The 19,483-nt window shown below is 45.7% G+C and overlaps 1 protein-coding gene across 32 annotated transcripts in view; it reads right to left on the reverse strand.

The window, feature by feature from the left end:
• LRRFIP2 (LRR binding FLII interacting protein 2) overlaps window positions 1-19,483 on the reverse strand; it is a 154,063-nt gene that overhangs the window by 118,385 nt on the left and 16,195 nt on the right. For 2 of the 32 annotated variants that reach the window (XM_087892501.1, XM_087892472.1), the window contains exon 2: window positions 8,761-8,918. The exons of the other annotated variants lie outside the window; for them this stretch is intronic. The gene's annotated coding sequence lies outside the window, so the exon portion shown is untranslated. The remainder of the gene's footprint in view (window positions 1-8,760; window positions 8,919-19,483) is intronic. 32 annotated transcript variants of the gene reach the window in all.

Here is a 19,483-nt window from a genome sequence, read left to right on the forward strand (position 1 = left end):
CCACTTTTCAAAGCACTGAAATAGTATATTCTTTGCAAGGCTTGTGTGGCTGTTCAAATATTCATACAGGGACATTTCCTAAGAGATCACCAAGAATTTTTTTTTTTTAATTGAATTTGTATACCGCCCTACTCCCAAAGGACTCAGGTGGTGAACAGCCATAGAATAAAACAATATAAATACAAAATTTAGAATAGAATAAAACGAATTAAATAATTTGGCTGAACAAATTTAAAACCCCAATACTTTAAAACCAAATTTAAAATTTCCATATTAAAAAGAGGAAAGACTTAGGACAGGCCAGCCTGATTAAACAAGGAAGTCTTGAGCGCGCAACAGAAGGTACGCAGATCCGGGATCCTCCGTATCTCCGGGGGGAGCTCATTCCAGATAGTAGGTGCCCCCACAGAGAAGGGTCTCCCCCTGGGGGCCACCAGTCGACATTGTTTGGCCGACGGCACCCAGAGGAGCCCCTCTCTATGGGAGCGTACTGGTCGGTGGGGGTTATTGGTGGTAGCAGGCGGTCCCGTAAATAACCAGGTCCTAAGCCATGGAGCGCTCTAAAGGTGATAACCAAAACCTTGAAGCGCACTCGGAAGACCACCAGGAGCCAGTGCAGCTCGCGCAGGAGAGGTGTTACATGGGAGCGCCACGTCGCTCCCATTACCACCCGCGCGGTTGCACTCTGCGCCAGTTGGAGCCTCCGAGTGCTCCTCAAGGGGAGCCCCATGTAGAGTGTTACAATAGTCCAGACGGGAGGTGACAAGAGTGTGAGTGACCGTGCGTAAGGAGTCCCAATCTAGAAAGGGACACAACTGGCGGATCAGGCGAAACTGATGAAAAATCCTCCCGGCCACGGCCGTCAAGTGCTCTTCTAAAGACAGCCGTGAATCCAGGAGGACACCCAAGTTGCGAGCCCTTTCCGTGGGGGCCAATGATTTGCCCCCATTAGTCAGCGATGGCACCAGCTGACTATATTGGGACGTCGGAAACCACAGCCACTCGGTCTTGGATGGGTTGAGCCTGAGCCTGTTTCTCCCCATCCAGATCCGTACGGCCTCCAGGCACTGGGACATCACTTCAAGGGCATCGTTGGGGTGGTCTGGGCTGGAGATGTACAGCTGGGTGTTGTCAGCATACTGATGGTACTCCACCCTAAAACCACGGATGATCTCACCCAGCGGCTTTACATAAATGTTGAACAAAAGGGGCGAGAGGACCGATCCTTGTGGCACCCCACATATAAGGGACTTGGGGTCGACCTCTGCCCCCCTGTCAACACAGACTGCGACCGGTCGGAGAGAAAGGAGGAGAACCACCGTAGTACGGTGCCTCCCACCCCCAACTCTTCCAACCGGTGCAGCATGATACCATGGTCGTTGGTATCAAAAGCTGCTGAGAGATCTAACAGGACCAGGACAGAGGAGCACTCCCTGTCCCGAGCCCTCCAGAGATCATCTACCAACACGACCAATGCCGTTTCCGTGCTGTACCCAGGCCTGAAGCCCGACTGGAACGGATCTAGATACGTTTGGTATCTATTAATTGGTCCCACACGCATATGTATGCATATACTGTCAACTTGCAAAGCATTCCTGACCTGCTCTCGAGTTGCCATAGGCAAGGGGGATGGGAAAACGAATTTTGCAGTTGCTGCAAGGGAGCACTTGTCAAAACAAAAGCACATTCCAGCCACCTCTCTGTCAAGACTACCTCCAGTTACCCACAGTGGCTGGAGGGGAGTGATCTCTACAACCCGTGAAACTGCTTCATTGGAGAATGTGACTGATGACACACCTTGGGGGGAGGGGAGACACAGGGTCAGAGCCAGGATGTAAATTAAGTGGGGTCAGAGTTGGCTTTATTTGGAACGTACCGACATGAAGCTCCTAATAAATAACTGGATTTCTTTTGAAGCTTGGCTCGAGGCTCGTTATTTAATTAGGACATTGGTTGGAACCCTGATATATACAAGCTTTGGAAAGAAATAATTCTTTAAAGCTTTGAAGAGAAGCACTTCATATATCACCTCTTTTAAAAGTTTTCCATTGAGGAAAAGTGACTTAATTCTTTTTTTCCAGTTTTGTTTATTTCATCCAGTTGTGTTTCCTATTTTCTTTTTCCTTTCAATGTAGATACTTTTTCCATTATTCATCTCCTTGTTTTTATTTTTTTGATGTTTCAGCTCAAAAGAAACAAATGTATTTGTTTCAGTGTAAAAGACAGAACACTTGATATTTGCAAATGAACAGCAATTTTACAAATGGGACATCTTATCCTATTAATTCAATTTGTACTTATTAATTCATTAATATGTATTTACTTTTAGTGCTGGCTCTAGCTTCTTTCAGAATGTTGCCCATGGCTGGCAAGATTTGCAAACATCATTCATATACAATATGCATACTGTACACACATACAAGCATGCACCAATTTATGTACTTGAGATCTTTAGTTTCATTCAGACTTTGAAACTAAGTTGCCGACATGAAAAAAATTGGCACTGCATAGGACTATTGCCAGTGCCTTTCCAACCCCCCCTCTAGTTTTATTTTTTGAGATCTTCTTAAATTCAGAGGCATATTTCTTTGAGGCAAATACAACAATCTTCTGCATTGTTGTGCTCAATTCTGCTACAGAAGATGATTCAGCATCAGTGCAATAATATAGTAATTCATTTTACAATCAATAAATATTCTTAGCATTTATTTCACATATGAATGAGCAGAGGAAAGGCATCCATTCTAATACGGAAATTTTTAAAAATAAAGAGCTAAGCAACTACCATGAAATGAAAGGATTATTTAAAGTGTCAAAAACTTTCAATAAATTCTGCAAATTCTTGCACTTCTGAGTTTAACCATTCAAACACTGAAACAAGACATACTGCCTCGATATTCTTAAGATCAGGAAACTGAAAATCATTGTTTAAAAAAAAATGAAGAGTATATAACCCCAAATTTCTTCCACGATCATTCAGCTCTAAATATAGTTTATAAATTAATAAATCAAATTATTTTCATCTGAAAAATCCACTATGAGAAACATTTGAACTCCCATCCCATGGGGAAGAAATTACAGCTTTATAATAAAATAAATATAAACCTAAAAATTATAAATAAATAAATAATAAAGCCCTAGCATATCATTCAAAATCTCATGAATTTCCATCTGCTAAATGTCCGAGCCAAAATAGAATATATCAAATGTCTACAATATATTGAAATGCCTACTTGAAATTTATTATAAATAAAAAGGGTTTATCTTTTTTTCTCTAAAGCACAAATAGTTTTTAGAAACTACAAAAATGATATAAACAATTATTTACATGCTTTTATGAGTACAAATTGTTACCATATAGGCTTCTATTACTTAATTATGGTTCTAGTTTGGTTTTAGTTCCTCATGGCTCTAGTCTCTGGTCCAACACTTTCATCGCTACACTAAAATGGCTTGAACTTGCATGTAATTTTGCCTTTCAATTACTACTGACTTGCAGTATCCAACTGAGAAGAATCAATCAGTAGATCTCCCATTTCCTCCCCTCCCATCAAAAAAAATCAGTAAGATTTGGGCCTTGATGCTGATGCTTAAGAGTAAACGTGAAAAAGTTCAGGATACCAGAATCATTCCTATAGAACCCCAGAGTTGGTAAAGTCAAAACTTCACTTGCATTTTTTTTTTCATTCTGAAAAGGGTTAAGGAGAAAAATTAGTTCTTAAATCATAAGTCATAAGGCATTTATCTCGCTCATTATATCTTCTTAGACTTGAACCTGGTCCCAGCTACATTTAGAGTACGTATACCCGCAAAACACTGTGCAAAAACCTGTTGTGAGCCTTAAGCTTGTGGAAGAACCATATTTATAATTAGAATATTGTTTTTAAAGAGTATGCATTTACTCTTCTTTGCCATTTTTATTGCAAATATTTTATTTCTAAACAAAAGTTACTGATTATGACCTTTAAATGCTTAAATGATCTGGGAACAGGATCCCTTAAAGACCATCAATATAATCAATTCTACTATACCAGGGGTGAAATCTAAATTTTTTTGCTACCGGTTCTGTAGGCGTGGCTTAATTAGTGGGCGGTGGCTTGATGGTAATGTGACTGGGAGGGTATGGCTTGTTGGTCAAGTGGGCGTGGCCAAGTCAATCTCATTTCTTTGCCCTTTTTTAACCTACAAAACACAACACAACGTAATTGGCTCACCCACAATGTAAAAGCAGCTGTGCTGGACCCAAAATGGCCCCTGCAACAAGCAGGAACCTCACACAGACACAAAAAGCCCAAAAAAACAACTTTCACACTTTACACACACAAAATTTCACATACAGCTTTGTGAGATTTTGTGTGTTTGTGTAGTTAGAGTGAAACACTACAGAAACACACAAAATCTCAGAAAGCTGAACAAATATTATTTTATTTTATTTTTATATAAAAGCAGTTAAATTTAAAACTTCCTAAATTTTAAATGGCTAGGTCTAAAAAAAGAACAATTAAAAAAAAAAACCAATTAACTATTTTTTTAAAGCTCTCAAAGGGAGGAAAAAACTTACCCAATAGAACAGGGGTCTCCAACCTTGGTAACTTTAAGACTTGTAGACTTCAACTCTCAGAATTCCTCAGCCAGCTTTGCTTTGCTGGTGAGGAATTCTGGGAGTTGAATTCCACAACTCCCTGCCTGCTTGATTGCAGGCAGGGAGATTCAGTTGCTTGCTGATGCAATGGATTGCAGGGATTACAGCAAGGCGTTGCGACCAGCAGCTAAGGTAAGCAAGCTGAGGGAGGGGAGGGGGAGAGATTTTTGTTACCAATTAGCAGGCAACTCAGCTGGAATCGTCAGAGCTTGACTCGTCAGAGCCATTTAAAAGAAAAAAAGGCTCTGATGATTGCACGGCTCAGCTGGGCATCGGGGGCGGGGGCAGGGATTTTTGCTACCGGTTCTCCGAACTGCTCACCGCCATCGCTACCTACTCGCCCGAGCCGGTCTGAACCGGAAGCATTTCACCCCTATACTATACTGGATCCCCTAAAGTGAACAATTTGCCTTACTTCCCATTGAAAGGACACATTGACATGAATTGATCTAACCTTTGTTATTTGCTTCTGTTAAAAATTGCTTGGTGCCAATATTGTGCTATTTTGCTATGGTTATGAATTATTTGTTGGGAATTAATTCTGTAAACCTTGCTAAGAATTGTATTTTCTGTTATATAGGTTTAATTAAGCATTTTCAACTTCCAAAATTTCCAGAAGAAAAAAAAATCAAAATTGTATTCAGAGCAGAAAAGAAAATATATCTGCATAGCTTCATAGCAATTGAAAGAGGATGTTCCAGGGTAACTATTTTGTTCCATCTCCAAGGATGTGCCTAGCTTTGAAGCAAATAAGAGTGAGAAATCAAATAGCAAAGAAAAGATACAATTCTTAATGAGGTTTACAGAATTAATTCCCACAAAATAATTCCTAACCATAACAAAATAGCACAAGCAATTTTTAACAGAAGCAAATAGCAAGTGTTAGTTTGATTTGTGTCAATGTATCCTTTCATGGCTCCCCGTCAGGGAATCAAACCCCGGTCTTCCATGTGACAGGCGGGGATACTTAGTATTTTTTTTTCCTACTGTCCATACACCGACAGGGTGTACCTGTTTATGTGGAAGCAGGCCACAGATCTACAATGAGGGCCTCCAGAAAGAATAATTCAGGTATATGAATTGGTAGTACAGTGGTTTAATGCACCCTGTAATTAACACAGCTGCCTGCAATTTCTGCAGGTTCAAATCTTACCAGGCTCAAGGTTGACTCAGCCTTCCATCCTTTCTAAGGTAGGTTAAATGAGGACCCAGTTTGTGGGGGCAATAAGCTGACTTTGTATAAATATACAAAAGTATGAAGGCTATTGCTTAACGCATTGTAAGCCGCCCTGAGTCTCCGGAGAAGGGCGGCATATAAATCAAATTAAAAAAAAAAAAAAATGGACCAGCCACCTGGGCAGAAGATGGAATGTGTGGTTATAGAACTCCCATTTATATGTTGAATAAACTTATAAGGTTACAAACTGGGCTTGAAATAACTAATAAAATTGCTATTGCTTTAACTTTATAGTTTAAAATAGCAATATATCAGAATAGACTTGCTTTACACTTTTTGTTAACAACAGGAGGAGGTGTGAAAATTTTATCTCACAAATTGTTGTTTGCAGATAGATGGTCCGGAAAAAGTTATAGAGGGGAAAACTGCCCACGTCCCAGTGCAGACTTGGACTGGGCAGTTGACTTCAACTGGTTTAGCAGTATCTTCTCTGACTGGAAAAGGATTGGGTTTCCAATGTTCTTAGCCTTTGGAGGTCTCCTTCTCCTCCCGTTTCATCCCTCTGATCCAGTGTATGGTTACATCTCCCATCACTGGGATGGCAGTCTTAACCCCTTCAATGTCCACTGACCCCAGTTAGACCAGAAAAAATCATGGTCCTTAAATGTTCCCCTAGTCCACCGTTGACAAGAAGCATCCTGTCATAAGAAAAGGGAGGAAATGAAAGGACATATTGAGATGAATCCATCTAACCTTTGCTATTTGCTTCTGTTAAAAATTGTTTGTGCTATTTTGCTATGGTTAGGAATTATTTGATGGGAATTAATTCTGTAAACCTCGCTAAGAATTGTATCTTTTCTTTGCTATCTGGATTTAAGACTAATACATTTATATGCATTGTGGTTAGAGCTATAGTATTTTATATTAATATATTAAGTGTATTATTAACTATATCATATATTAGGATAAGAAAAGATATAATTTTATATATTGATGTTATAGATTGATACATTGTTGAATAATCAGATATATATATATATAGCATATTTATAAAATAAGGGTAGAGTGTATTGATTGAAAATTAACTCAAACTATAAAAATAATTTGCCATTAACCATTATATGTTACTGTGGAGAAATATCAGCCAGTCAATAAAAATGATTACGACCATATCTAAGGTGAGGGAAAAAAGGCCTACAAACCCCATACCTATAACAGCGTCACCTTCAAACCAAAAAACAATAGAGACCATGTTGGGAAAAGAAAAACCAGAGTCGGCATTGAATGTCTAGAGTATGCAGGTCACTCTGGAAATGATTCAAGAAACAATGATGAGGACTCAAGAGGCAATAGCAAACAATCATGAAGAAACGAAAACACATCATAAAGAAATCAAGAATGAAATTGGAGAAATGAAAGGTGATATTAAAAACATAAATAACAAAATAGGGATTATTCAGCAAGCTATGATAGAAAACGAGCAGAGAATACAAAAAGTGGAATCAAAAATGGACTAAGTTGACTGTAAAATGGAAATGATGGAACAGAAGTCTATACAAGTGAACAGAGAGCTGGCTGAGTCAATAGCTTTCCTTTAGATAGAAAAAGCAACTTATTATTTACAACTTCAAAATATTACGGAAGGAAAAGAGAATTTGGGTGAGACAGTGATGGAGATACTTGCTGAGACATTGCAAAAGGATAAACAAGAAATAAGAAGAGATATAGACTAAATTAACCGAGTGCATACAAATTATGTACAAAAGCACAGATTGGCGAGAGAAGTTCACATAAGGCTTACTAAACAAACAATAAGAAATATATAAAAAAACAAGAGAAGAACCGATAATATACAAGGGCAAAGAAATCCTAACATTGAAACAAATACCACGTAGGATACGAAACCAGAGAAGACAGTACCAATTTTTAACAATTAGCAAGATGGTGCCGGAAGGCATATTTATAACTTGGCAAGGAAAAAAAAATTAAGATACCGTATTTTTCAGAGTATAAGACGCACCTTTTTCCCCCCTAAAAGGGGGAATGTAGCCCCATCCACCCACTGGCCCCCACCCTTTGGCCTCTGCCTCGCAGCAGTTACCTCCTTGCAAGCAAACAGCAAGAAAAAAACAGTTCCTTTCAGCTTCAGCACAGCCTAATTAGTACAAGTTGATTGGATCGGCCTCCCGACTCTCAGCCTCTGGCCTCTGCCTCACAGCAGTTACCTCCTTGCAGGCAAACAGCAAGAAAAAACAGCTCCTTTCAGCTTCAGCACAGCCTAATTAGTACAAGTTGATTGGATCGGCCTCCCGACTCTCAGCCTCTGGCCTCTGCCTCACAGCAGTTACCTCCTTGCAGGCAAACAGCAAGAAAAAACAGCTCCTTTCAGCTTCAGCACAGTCTAATTAACACAAGTTGATTGGATTGGCCTCCCAATTCTCAGCTGATTTGCTCTCAGTTGTTTTGCGCAGGGCTTTGCTGCTTGCTGCAAAGAGGTAAATTGCTCTTTGCAAATTTCTTTTTCCTTGTGGTAATCAAGCTATGCTGAAAACGAAAATGAAAGTAAAGCAAGATGTTTGCTGTTTGTTGCAACGAGGCAAAATTGCTCAGAGGGAGATTTCTTTTTCTTCTTTTCCTCACCAAAAAAGGTAGGTGCGTCTTATACTCCAGTGTGTCTTATACTCCGAAAAATACGGTAGATACACCGGAGAAAGCACAGGAGTTTTATGAACATCATTTCACACAAGAAGAAGACTAAGAAAGCAGGGAAGAGCCAGAGAGTAGAAGTCAGGAAGAAGATCAAATAGAGGAAATAGAGCGAGAAAGAGAAGCAAAAAAGACACAAGAGAACGAGTAGAAAGAGAAGGCATAAAAGGAAGGGTATTAAGAGAGACAAAAAATACAAAAAAGCAGCTTAAGTAAGAAAAGGGTGTTGACTTACCTGAACGCCCATTCTACGGGTCGAGGGGCCAGTGGTCATGAGAGGTTAAGTGCCCAGATCCTGCTGGATCAAGTCAGACAGTTGAGAAGCTCCTCCTCCTGTTGCTGCTTCCCAGCTTTCGGATGAGGGATGAGATGCCTGATGACCCACCCGCCGACCTGAAACCAGAAAAAAAAAGGAAGGAGTGCCCTGGCCTAGACAGACCAGCGGATAAAGAGGGCGGGAATGACCACTGGCCCCTCGACCCGCAGAACGGGCATTCAGTTAAGTCAACGCCCTTTCTAAGGGAACGAGGGGCCAGTGGTCATGAGAGGGACATACCAAAGCCCGAGAATATAGGGTGGGATCCGCCCGGGACCTGGAGGCCTGGTCCACACAGACCTGTTGGAGCACCCGACGGCCAAAGGCCGCCTCCGCCGAAGCGAAGCTATCGATTTTATAATGGCGGATGAACGGTGTCGGGGATGCCCAAGTGGCCGCCCGGCAAACATCTTGCAGGGAGGCCTGGGTGGCCCATGCCGCCAAAGTTACCGCACTCCACGTGGAATGGGCAGTGATACGCCTAGGGGCCGGAAGGGACTGGGCCTCGTAGGCCGAGGCGATAGTGGCCAGTAACCAACATCCCACCGTGGGGGAAGAAACCCTGAGGCCCAGAGAGGAGGGCTGAAAAGAGACAAAAAGGGCCTCCGACCTACGGAAAGATGTTCGACGTAAATAAATGTGTAGGGCTCGGCGAACATCCAGGGAGTGCCAAACCCGTTCCCTGGGGTGGGCCGGGTGGGGGCAAAAGTCAGGTAGTACCAGTTCCTGGGATCTGTGGAACGGTGTGTTGATTTTGGGAATAAAGGTCGGGTCCAAGCATAGGACCACCTATCCAGGTGGAACACGCAAAGGTCTGCCCTCAAGGAGAGGGCCGCCAACTCTGAAATTCGCCGGGCGGAGATAATGGCAATTAAAAAGGAGAACTTATAAGAGAGGAACCTCAATCCCATCGTGCGGAGAGGCTTGAAAGGGGCTCGTGTAAGGGCGTCGGAACACCTTCGGCAGGTTCCAAGTGGGGTAGCGATGAATGGGCGGGTGTCGAAGATTCGAAGCCCCCTTAGGAACAGCCGTATCAGAGGACGATGGGCTAGGGAGTGCCAAGACCCACAACAGAGGATAGAAGATAAAGCCGCTACTTGACTGTGTAAAGTATTGGGGGCGAGACCCGCATCCAACCCCTTCTGGAGAAAAACCAGTACCTGAGTGGTGGAAGCCAATCGCGGGTCCAGACCTTGTGATGCGCAGCATCTCGCAAAAGTGCACCAGGTAACTTCGTATATTCGTATCGTGGCAGGGCGGCAAGCCGCCAGGATGGTATCGACCACGTGACCCGGCAGTTGAGAGCTCGTTAGGAGTTGCCGCTCAACCACCAGGTGGTCAGCTGGAGCCAGGCAGTGTCTGGATGGCGAAGTGAGCCCTGACGAAGAATGACGTCAGAGGGAGGAAGACGCCAAGGAGGATGAACCGACAGAGCCTGAAGATCGGCAAACCAAGGCCAGCGCTACGAGGATTAGTTCTGCCCGCTCTTCCAGGAGCTTGTAGATGACCCTGGATAGGAGAGGTGGGGGGGAAAGCATCGAGGAGGCCCGAGGGCCACCTGCAATGGAGGGCATCGACGGCTTCCGCCATCAGATCCGGGAACCTGGAGAAGAATCGGTCCGTCTGGCTATTGTCCTGCGTTGCAAATAGGTCTGCAATCGGTGTTCCGATTCGGTGTGTTATCCTCAGGAACAGAGTCGGGTCGAGCTGCCATTCGGCGTGGTCCATCGCAGAGTGGCTCAGCCAATTGGGTTGAGTGTTGACAAGTCCGGAAATACGAGATGCCCGCAGGGATCTCAGATTGATCTCCGCCCAGACTCCCAGTCTCTCGGCCTCCTCCATGAGTCGGCGAGAGTGGGTCCCCCCAGGCAGTTCACATGGGCCTTGGCGGCCACATTGTCCATCCGGACAATCACGTGTCGGTCCTTGACTATGTCCTTGAAGACCCAGAGAGCCAGGTGGATGGCTCGGAGCTCCAACCAGTTTATGTTGTGGCCCCAGTCCTCTGGGGTCCAAAGACCCTGGGCCATGTAGGATTGAATTTTGGCCTCCACCCAAATTGTTCGCCTTAATTCGACTGTTCTTTAGTCCCTCCGATGGTGATCTTCCCGGGCCCTTCTCAAGGGGAGGGAATTCAGGGAGCCCCCCAGCCGTGAAGGCTGGCATCCGTTGTTAGAATAATCTGATTGGGCTCCCTGAATTCCCTCCCCTTGAGAAGGGCCCGGGAAGACCACCATCAGAGGGACTGAAGAACAGTCGGGTTAAGGCGAACAATTTGGGTGGAGGCCAAAATGCGAGACTTCTGATACGGGAGAAGAAACCACTGCAGGGCCCTACAGTGGAGACGGGCCCATGGCACAATGCCAATGCATGATACCATCTTTCCCAGGAGGTGAGAAAATGTCGCCAGGGAGACCGGAGTACCCTAAGCAACAGATCTGACCAGAGACCGCAAGCTGGACAGACACTCCTCGGAAAGATAGACCCTGCTCTCGACCGTATCGATAATAGTCCCGAGGTGTTGGATGCAGGTCGTGGGTATCAGATGGCTCTTGGCTCTGGTGATCGAGAAGCCATGAGCCGTCAGGACCTGGAGGATGGATTCCAGATCCTGATGCGCCCGAGCCTCCGAGCTCGACTGGATAAGAAGGTCATCTAGGTAGCACTGGATACGGACCGGTCGGGCTCGGAGGTATGCCGCAAGAGCGGCCATCAATTTCGTAAACACTCGGGGAGCCGGGGAAAGACCGAATGGGAGGGCGCGGTACTGGTAGTGGCGACCCGCATGAGAAAACCGAAGAAATTTGACATAAGCCAGATGGATGGGGACATGTAAGTAAGCCTCCATCAGGTCGACTGACGTGAGGAAGTCCCCGATTCTGATACCTTCCAGAATGGTTTGGAGGGACTGCATCTTGAACCGCCTGTAAACTACCCAGTGGTTCAGTGACTTGAGGTCTAGAATGGCTCTCCAGCCTCCCGAGGATTTCTGAACGACGAACAGGCGGGAGTAAAAGCCCTGTCCGTGCTGCTCCTGCGGTACCGGCTCGATGGCCTGAATTTCTAAGAGATGTTGAATGGCCGCTACCAGCAGGAGCCGTTTCTTCCGATCCCGAGAAAGAGGGCATCGGAGAAACCTGTCGGGAGGAGTGAAGAGAAATTCTAGGGAGAGGCCCCACCTGACCGTCTCCCAGACCCAAGCATCCGATATTATTGCCTCCCACTGGCTAAGAGAGCCAGGCGGCCCGCAATGGGAGGGCTGGATGTACAGTTAGCGTGACCTGCGGAATGGCTGGCCGCGGCCACCCCAGAATGGGCGCTTGAAGTGTCCTCTATGGGCCTGAGAACCTTGGCGGTCCGGGGGTCGAGACCGGGGCGGGAAGGCCCTGGGTGACCGCGCCCCTGAGTAGGAGGAATCAAAGGGACGAAAGGAGTGAAACAGAACAGCGGAGGACCGCTGTTCCGATCTCCTGGAGACATTAGGAAGGATACGTTTTTTGTCTTTTGATTCTATTAGCAATGGTTCCAAAGGGGCTCCAAAAAGAGAAGGGCCGTCAAATGAGGAAGAGGCCAAGCGCCATTTAGATTTGGCATCCACCTGCCAATTGCGGAGCCATAGTAAATGGCGAGAGGTCACAGAGGACCCAATCGCCTTAGCTGCAAATCCGGACGAGTTAAGGGTCGCGTCAGGGGAGAACTCTAGGGCAGCTAAGATTTTGTTAAGGTCCTGATGGGACCTAGTATCAGACGCGGGAAGCCTATCCTGTAATTGCCGGAGCCACAAGATGGATGCCCGGTTGAAAAATGATGAGGCCATGGCAGATTTAGCTGCCCAGGCCGAGGCCTGATGAGATTTAACCAAGGATTGTTTGAGGCGTTTGTCCTCCGGGCGGAGGTTATCCTCGGGAGGACCAGCTAGATTGGAGGAAGCCGAAAGAGCCACCACCGGATGGTCTACGATTGGAATTTGGAGGAGGTTAGCTAACTCCGGGGCGAGGTTATAAAGGGGTCTGTCCAGTTGATTGGGGTTAGGCCCCGAGGCTGGAGCCGACCACTGCTTCTTTAAGACATCCCTGAAAAGCTTGGGCCCCGGGATCTCCTCAGTCTCTATCACTGGTTCCTCAAAGAGAGGTACCGAAGTCCCCGCGTCCTCCCCCAGGGAAGAAAGGGGTTGCGATGTTCCCAGCCAGGTGGTCAATTTTCCTTTATGCAGAAGGGATCTAAATAGTTGGAGTTTGAATAAGCCCACGAAGGATGGCTGGTCGGGGGCCAAGTCTTCATCATCAGAAAGATCCCTGTTCCGTGCATCCTCCTCTGTAAAGGAGGGATGTTCGAAGGAAGCGACTGATGGAGCCGCGACCCCAGCTGGAACCTGGCCTCCTCTAAGTGAGAGCCCTCTACATCGATGTGGGAGCAGGCAGAGCCTGAAACCCAAGAGGAGGTTCTGTGTTGTAACTCTGCCTGAACCCCTTGCTGGATTGCGTCCTGAATGTACGAGATTAGGTCCGGAGAAATATTGGGGCAGCTGAAAAACCCTCAGCAAACAAGGCCTGCAAGGCAGGGGGCTCTAAGGGCGGAGCTGAGATCACAGTAAGGGCCCTTGGTGGGGTAGGCTCCAACTGAGGCCCAAAAAGAGCCTCCCGAACCTCCCCTTGGAGGGGAGAAGCATATTCACCTCCATCCGGAGACAAGGGAGGCAGAGCCTGAGGAGGATCCACAACTTTTTCAGGCGTGGGAGGGGCCGGGGGTAATGGAGGAGCTAGCCCTGACTGAGGAGTCCCCGGAGCAGGTGAAATTGAGAACTCCCTAACAGATGCCTCCTTGATGGACTTTTGGATAGATCGTTTGATTGCCTGGTGCAATTGAAGCTCCTCTTTAGCCTGAGCCGCCGCCACTTTTTCCTCCTTAGTGGAGGTGGTTTTCTTAGATTTTTTGGATGGCCCCGCTGAGGAAGGACCTGGAGCGGTGTCCTCTGAAGCGTGGCGTTTGGGGGCTATGGGCTGGCGAGCGGCCATCTTAGCTCGCTAATGAGCAGATGCAGACTCCTACGGGCACGAGGCAGTTCAAAATGGTGGCCGCTATAAGTTAGACGCCTCCAATGCCCCCAAAATGGCAGCCACAGTTAAACGGTGAAATGGCTCTCGAGCCGAGACTGTCAACATTACCAAGCCGCTGAAAACCGCTCCGAAATCCGCCGCCCTTGAAGGAAAGCGTATGGGGGAACCCCAGGGACGCGTCACACCGGTATTCACCCAGGCATTGCGGCACCGATGAAACTCCACACTCGGCGTTCTGAGTCAGAGACTGTGCTGTCGGCAAAAGGCTGCAAGCGGCGAGGGCAGCAATTTAGGCCGCACTGAGAGGTGCCGTTGGCAAGCGGAGATAAGCCCCGACTCGCCAGAAAGGAGAACAGCTTGTCGGAGCGGAGCAGCCAGATAGATCAGGAACCTGCGACTCGCAAGAGGTTCCTGCAGCGGGCTCGGGCGTGAACCCTTCATGCTGCAGAGGGGAGAGGCTCGACTGAAGGGAGCCTCTATCCCACTCGACCGCAAGCAGTCCCCAGCGGGCTCAGACCAAAGCCTGGTCACACCTCAATTAAAGAATTCCAGTCAAATGTTTTGCAGATGTTAAATTAGTTTGAAGTTTGAAATTTAGAACAAGGAGAATTAGAGGCCAAATTGGCAGAGAAATGGCTGGGTGCATCTGATCCAGAGCAGATCGAGTCAGAAAGCTGGGAAGCAGCAACAGGAGGAGGAGCTTCTCAACTGTCTGTCTCGATCCAGCAGGATCTTGGCACTTAACCTCTCATGACCACTGGCCCCTCGCTCCCTTAGAATGGGAGAGGTAATTAAACTCTTTTCTATAAATATAAATGGATTAAATATACCAAGAAAAAGAATGTTTGCCAAATTACAGAAGTTGGAGGCAGATGTGATATTCTTACAGGAAGTGCATATTAAAAAAGAATACAGTAAATTGTTAGATAATGCAAAAATAGGGACACTCTATACAACACTCGCACAAAAAAAGAAAAGAGGAATTGCAATATATGTTAAAGCAAGAATAAAATCCAAATTAATATATTCGGATGAAGAGGGCAGAATTTTAATGTTAGAATTGGAAGTGGAACAAAAAGACATTTTACTTACGGCAATATATGCACCAAATAAAAATCAACATGAATTCTTCAAAAAGATACATAATAAAATAACGGATTTGGAATATGAAAATATTTGTATAATTGGGGATTTTAATGCAAGAGTCAATGTTAAAAAAGATTATAAAAGTAATAAGAAGAACAAAAACAAGAAAAATACACTATCAAAATCATTTTTTGACATGGCAGGACAACTTAATATTCAGAATGTATGGAGAGAGACACACAGGACAAATAATCAGTACACATTTTACTCACACCTGCATCAATCTTGGTCCAGGATTGACATGGCCTGGATGACATCAGAATTACGAAATGGGATAGATGAAATAGAAATAGGATTTAATGATTGGGCAGATCATAACCCAATAAAAATAAAATGGAAAGGCCAGAAACAGAAAAAGAGATGGACAATGAATCAAAGCCTGTGTAAAGTTAAAGAATACAGATAGATGTTAGAAAAGGAATTGACATTATTTTTTATGGTAAATAAAAAGGAAGACACTTCAACACAAAACTTATGGGACACTACAAAAGCTTATATGCATGGATTGACAATAGCATATAAAGCCAGGAAAAATAAGGAAAGGAAATTTCAACAAGAAAGATTACAAGAACTTAAAAAAGCAGAATATGAATTACAGAAGGAGCCCCAAAATAGTAAGATAAAAGAAAAACAGGACATAATAAAACATAAAATCAATTTGACAACACAAGAAGAAATAGCACAGAAAAGTAAGATGGTGAAACAAAATTATTTCGAGCATGCGAACAAAACTGGCCGATGGTTAGCATTTAAAGTAAAAAAGGAAAAAGAAAAAAGAATAATACACCAACTATAAGATGACAGGGGAACAGTACAATATAGAAGGGAAGAAAAAAAGAAAATAATACAAAAATTCTTTTCAAAGCTATATTTTAAAGAGGAGATAGCAGACGATAAAATTAAACAATATAGAGACAATAAATATGAGTAAAATTATCGAAGAACAAAGGGAGATGCTAAACAGACCAATAATTGCAACAGAATTAGGAGTTGCATTGGAAAAAAAAAAATTACCAGGCCCAGATGGACTCCCTGTTGAGCTATATAAAAACGTGCAAGAGACATTAGAATGGATAATGCTGGAGATATTTAACGAGGCTCTCGATGAGACTAAGGTACCGGGAACATGGACAGAAGCAATCATTACTTATTCCAAAGTAGGATACTGATCAGCAACAAATTCAAAACTACAGACTGATTTCATTATTAAATAGTTTATAAAATCTTCGCATCAATAATAGCTGAGAGAATAAAAAAAATTCCCAAATAATTATATACATCCAGACCAAAAGGAACATTGGCCTTATCTGATATGATCCTTCTCGTTGAGTGGAGGCAGCATCCAGGAATGGGTTGCCCTCATCTGCTAGCCAATAGGACTGAAACTGTCAAAGCTGCGAGGACACGTCTATACCAACAATCCCCAGCTTTTGACGAAGGAATAGAGACAGCCTTGACATGTGAAGTTCAGAGAAACAGTCTTCCCCGCTCCCAAAGGACCAAGGGCCAGCCCATAATCAGGGTGGGGCTGGATGCTGTCTCCACTCAAGGATCGTATTGGGTAAGACCAACGTTCCTTCTCCTTTGTAGTGGAGGCAGCATCCAGGAATGGGACATACCAAAGCGGTTCTGTCCTTACAGGTGGGACACAGCCTAACCCAAGGTCCCCTCATTAGTATGCAACTGTTGGAGGACTCACCTCCCAAATGCCACCTCAACCAAGGCATATGCGTCCAGTTTATAGTGCCTGATGAACCGGGACGGGATGGACCAGGTAGCCGCATGGCAAACCTCTTCCAGAGAGGCCTGCATACCACATGCTGCACTTGTGGCCACACTCCTAGTAGAGTGTGCTGTAATACACTTGGGCGGTGGAATGGCTTGCATCTCTTATCATTTGGTGATACACACCCTAATCCAGCAGCCCAGGGTTGATGGAGTGACCTTGGCCCCCAAGGAGGCCGGCTGGAACGAGACAAAGAGAGACTCCATCCTCCTGAAGGAGGAAGTTCATTTGATATAGATCCGGAGCGCACTCCTCACGTCTAACATGTGCCATTTCCGTTCCAGCACATGCACTGGGTTGGGGCAAAAATTAGGCAAACCAGCTCCTGGACCCTGTGAAACCACGAATTAACCTTCGGTTTGAAAGAAGGGTCCAAACATAACACCACCTTATTGGTGTGGAAAACACAAAGGTCCAGTTGGATGGAAAGAGCTGCCAACTCCGAAATCCACCTAGATGATGTTACGGCCACCAGGAATGCCACCTTGCAGGACAGGAAGCGCAAAGAGGTCTCTCAGAGTGGCTCAAAGGGGTCCCCGGTCAATGCCTGCAGGACCTTGGTGAGGTCCCAAGTCGGAAAATGGTGAACCACCAGAGGCCTAAGGTTCGTGGCACCCCTGATGAACCTGCAAATGGTCGGGTGGCGTGCCAGGGAATCTAGACCCCCACAGGAAGAAACTGACGACAGAGCTGCTACCTGGCGACAGATCGTATTGGGCGACAGCCCCTTGTCCAGCCCTGCCTGCAGAAAATCCAATATCCAATGATACCAACGTTGGGGCCAAGCCCAACTGGAAACACCAGGAGCAAAATGCTCGCCAGGTGGCATCATAAATTCTGTTAGAAGCAGCCCTCCTGGAGGCTTGGATGTATCAATGACCTTGGAAGAATAGTTGTCCTGGCTCAGAGACCTCTGCTCAAATGCCAGGCGGTCAATTAGAACCACTGAGGGTCCGGGTGGACCACAGCACCCTTGCTGAGCAAGACTCTGTCCAGCGGTATCCTCCAAGGCCTGGCCACCGAAAGGGCGACTAAGTCGGCAAACCAAGGCCGCCGGGGCCAGTGTGGAGCCAGCATGATCACCTCTGCCCGTTCTGCAAGAATCTTTCTTACCACCCTCGGGATGAGGGGAATAGGGGGAAAAGCATAGAGCAGCCAAGCGCATCGACTCTTTCGCTCCCATAACCGCAAACCTCATAAAGAACCTAGTCAGGTGAACATTGTACAGGGTGGCGAAGAGGTCCACGGTTGGTTGTCCGAAGCGCTCCGTCAGTTCCTGAAATAAATCTGGATGCAGGCGCCACTCTGCGCGGTCAATTGTGGCCCTGCTGAGCCAATCTGCCTGAACATTGGCGATACCTGCAATGTGTTCCACCCTCAGTGATATCTGAAGTCGCTCTGCCCAGAGACAAAGACTCTCAGCCTCCTTCATATGGGCCTTTGATTGGGTACCCCCCCTGTTTGTTACTATGTGCCTTAGCGGCCACATTGTCAGTCAGAACTAAAATATGTCTTCCTGACACCAGGCCCTGGAACTCCCATAGAGCTAGATGGACAGCCCTGAGCTCCAGCCAATTAATGTTGTGAGCTAGGTCTACCTGAGACCACCTGCCCTGGGCACCCTATCCTGGAGGTGAGCTTCCCAACCATAGAGGCTGGCATCAGTTGTCACTGTCAAGCGCTCGGGCTCCTTAAAAATACAACCTCTAGCAAGTGCTGGGGAAGTTCACCACTCCAGGGAATGTAGAACCTCTGGGGTTAACCTAACCTTGTGCAGTGAGATGCTTGTACCTGCCCTCTGATAAGGGAGGAGAAACCACTGGACCACCCTGGTGTGTAAACGTGCCCACAGCATGACTGAAATGCAGGGCACCATTTTGCCCAGGAGTCGCGAAAGCATCGCCAAGGGCACAGTACGAGCCCCCCTGATTTGATTCACTAGTTTAGCTATACTCGCCTGACGTTCCTGGAAAAGATATACCTTGCATGCAATGGTGTCTATTTCTGCCCCTAAATGCAGCAACCGGTTAGTCGATGCCAAATGGCTCTTTTTCACATTGACATTGATAGAAAAACCGTGCTCCTGAAGCACCTGAATGGTGATTCTGAGATACTCCGCACCTGGTTTCAGAGGCGGACTGGATCAGGATGTCGTCCAGATAGCTTTGGATGCGCACGGGACCAGCTCAAAGGTGGGCTGCTAAGGCAGCTAACACCTTCATGAATGCCCTAGGCGCTGATTATAGGCCAAAGTGCAAGGCCTTATACTTGATAGTGCCGGCCTGTGTAAATGAAGCAGAGATACTGTCTATGGCCTGGAAGGATGGGACGTGTAAATAAGCCTCAGTAAGATCAATAGAAGTGAGGAAGTCGCCCTCCCTGACGCCGTCCAAAATGGACTGAAAAGAATGAATCTTGAACAGTTTGTAAATAATGCAGCGGTTCAGTCTTTTGAGATCAAGAATTGCCCTACACACCCTCCCCCCACCCGAGATCTTTCGAATTACAAAGAGGATGGAATAAAACCCCATCCCATGCTCAGCCTCTAGAACCGGTTGAATAGCCTGGATATCCAACAGATGTTGAATAGCAGTTTCCATAAGGTCCTTTTAATCTACCTGTGAAACAGGGCAACAGATGAAAAATCTCGGGG

Source organism: Pantherophis guttatus, chromosome 4 (assembly GCF_059756535.1).
Source record: "Pantherophis guttatus breed Tessera chromosome 4, ASM5975653v1, whole genome shotgun sequence".
NCBI lineage: Eukaryota > Metazoa > Chordata > Lepidosauria > Squamata > Colubridae > Pantherophis > Pantherophis guttatus.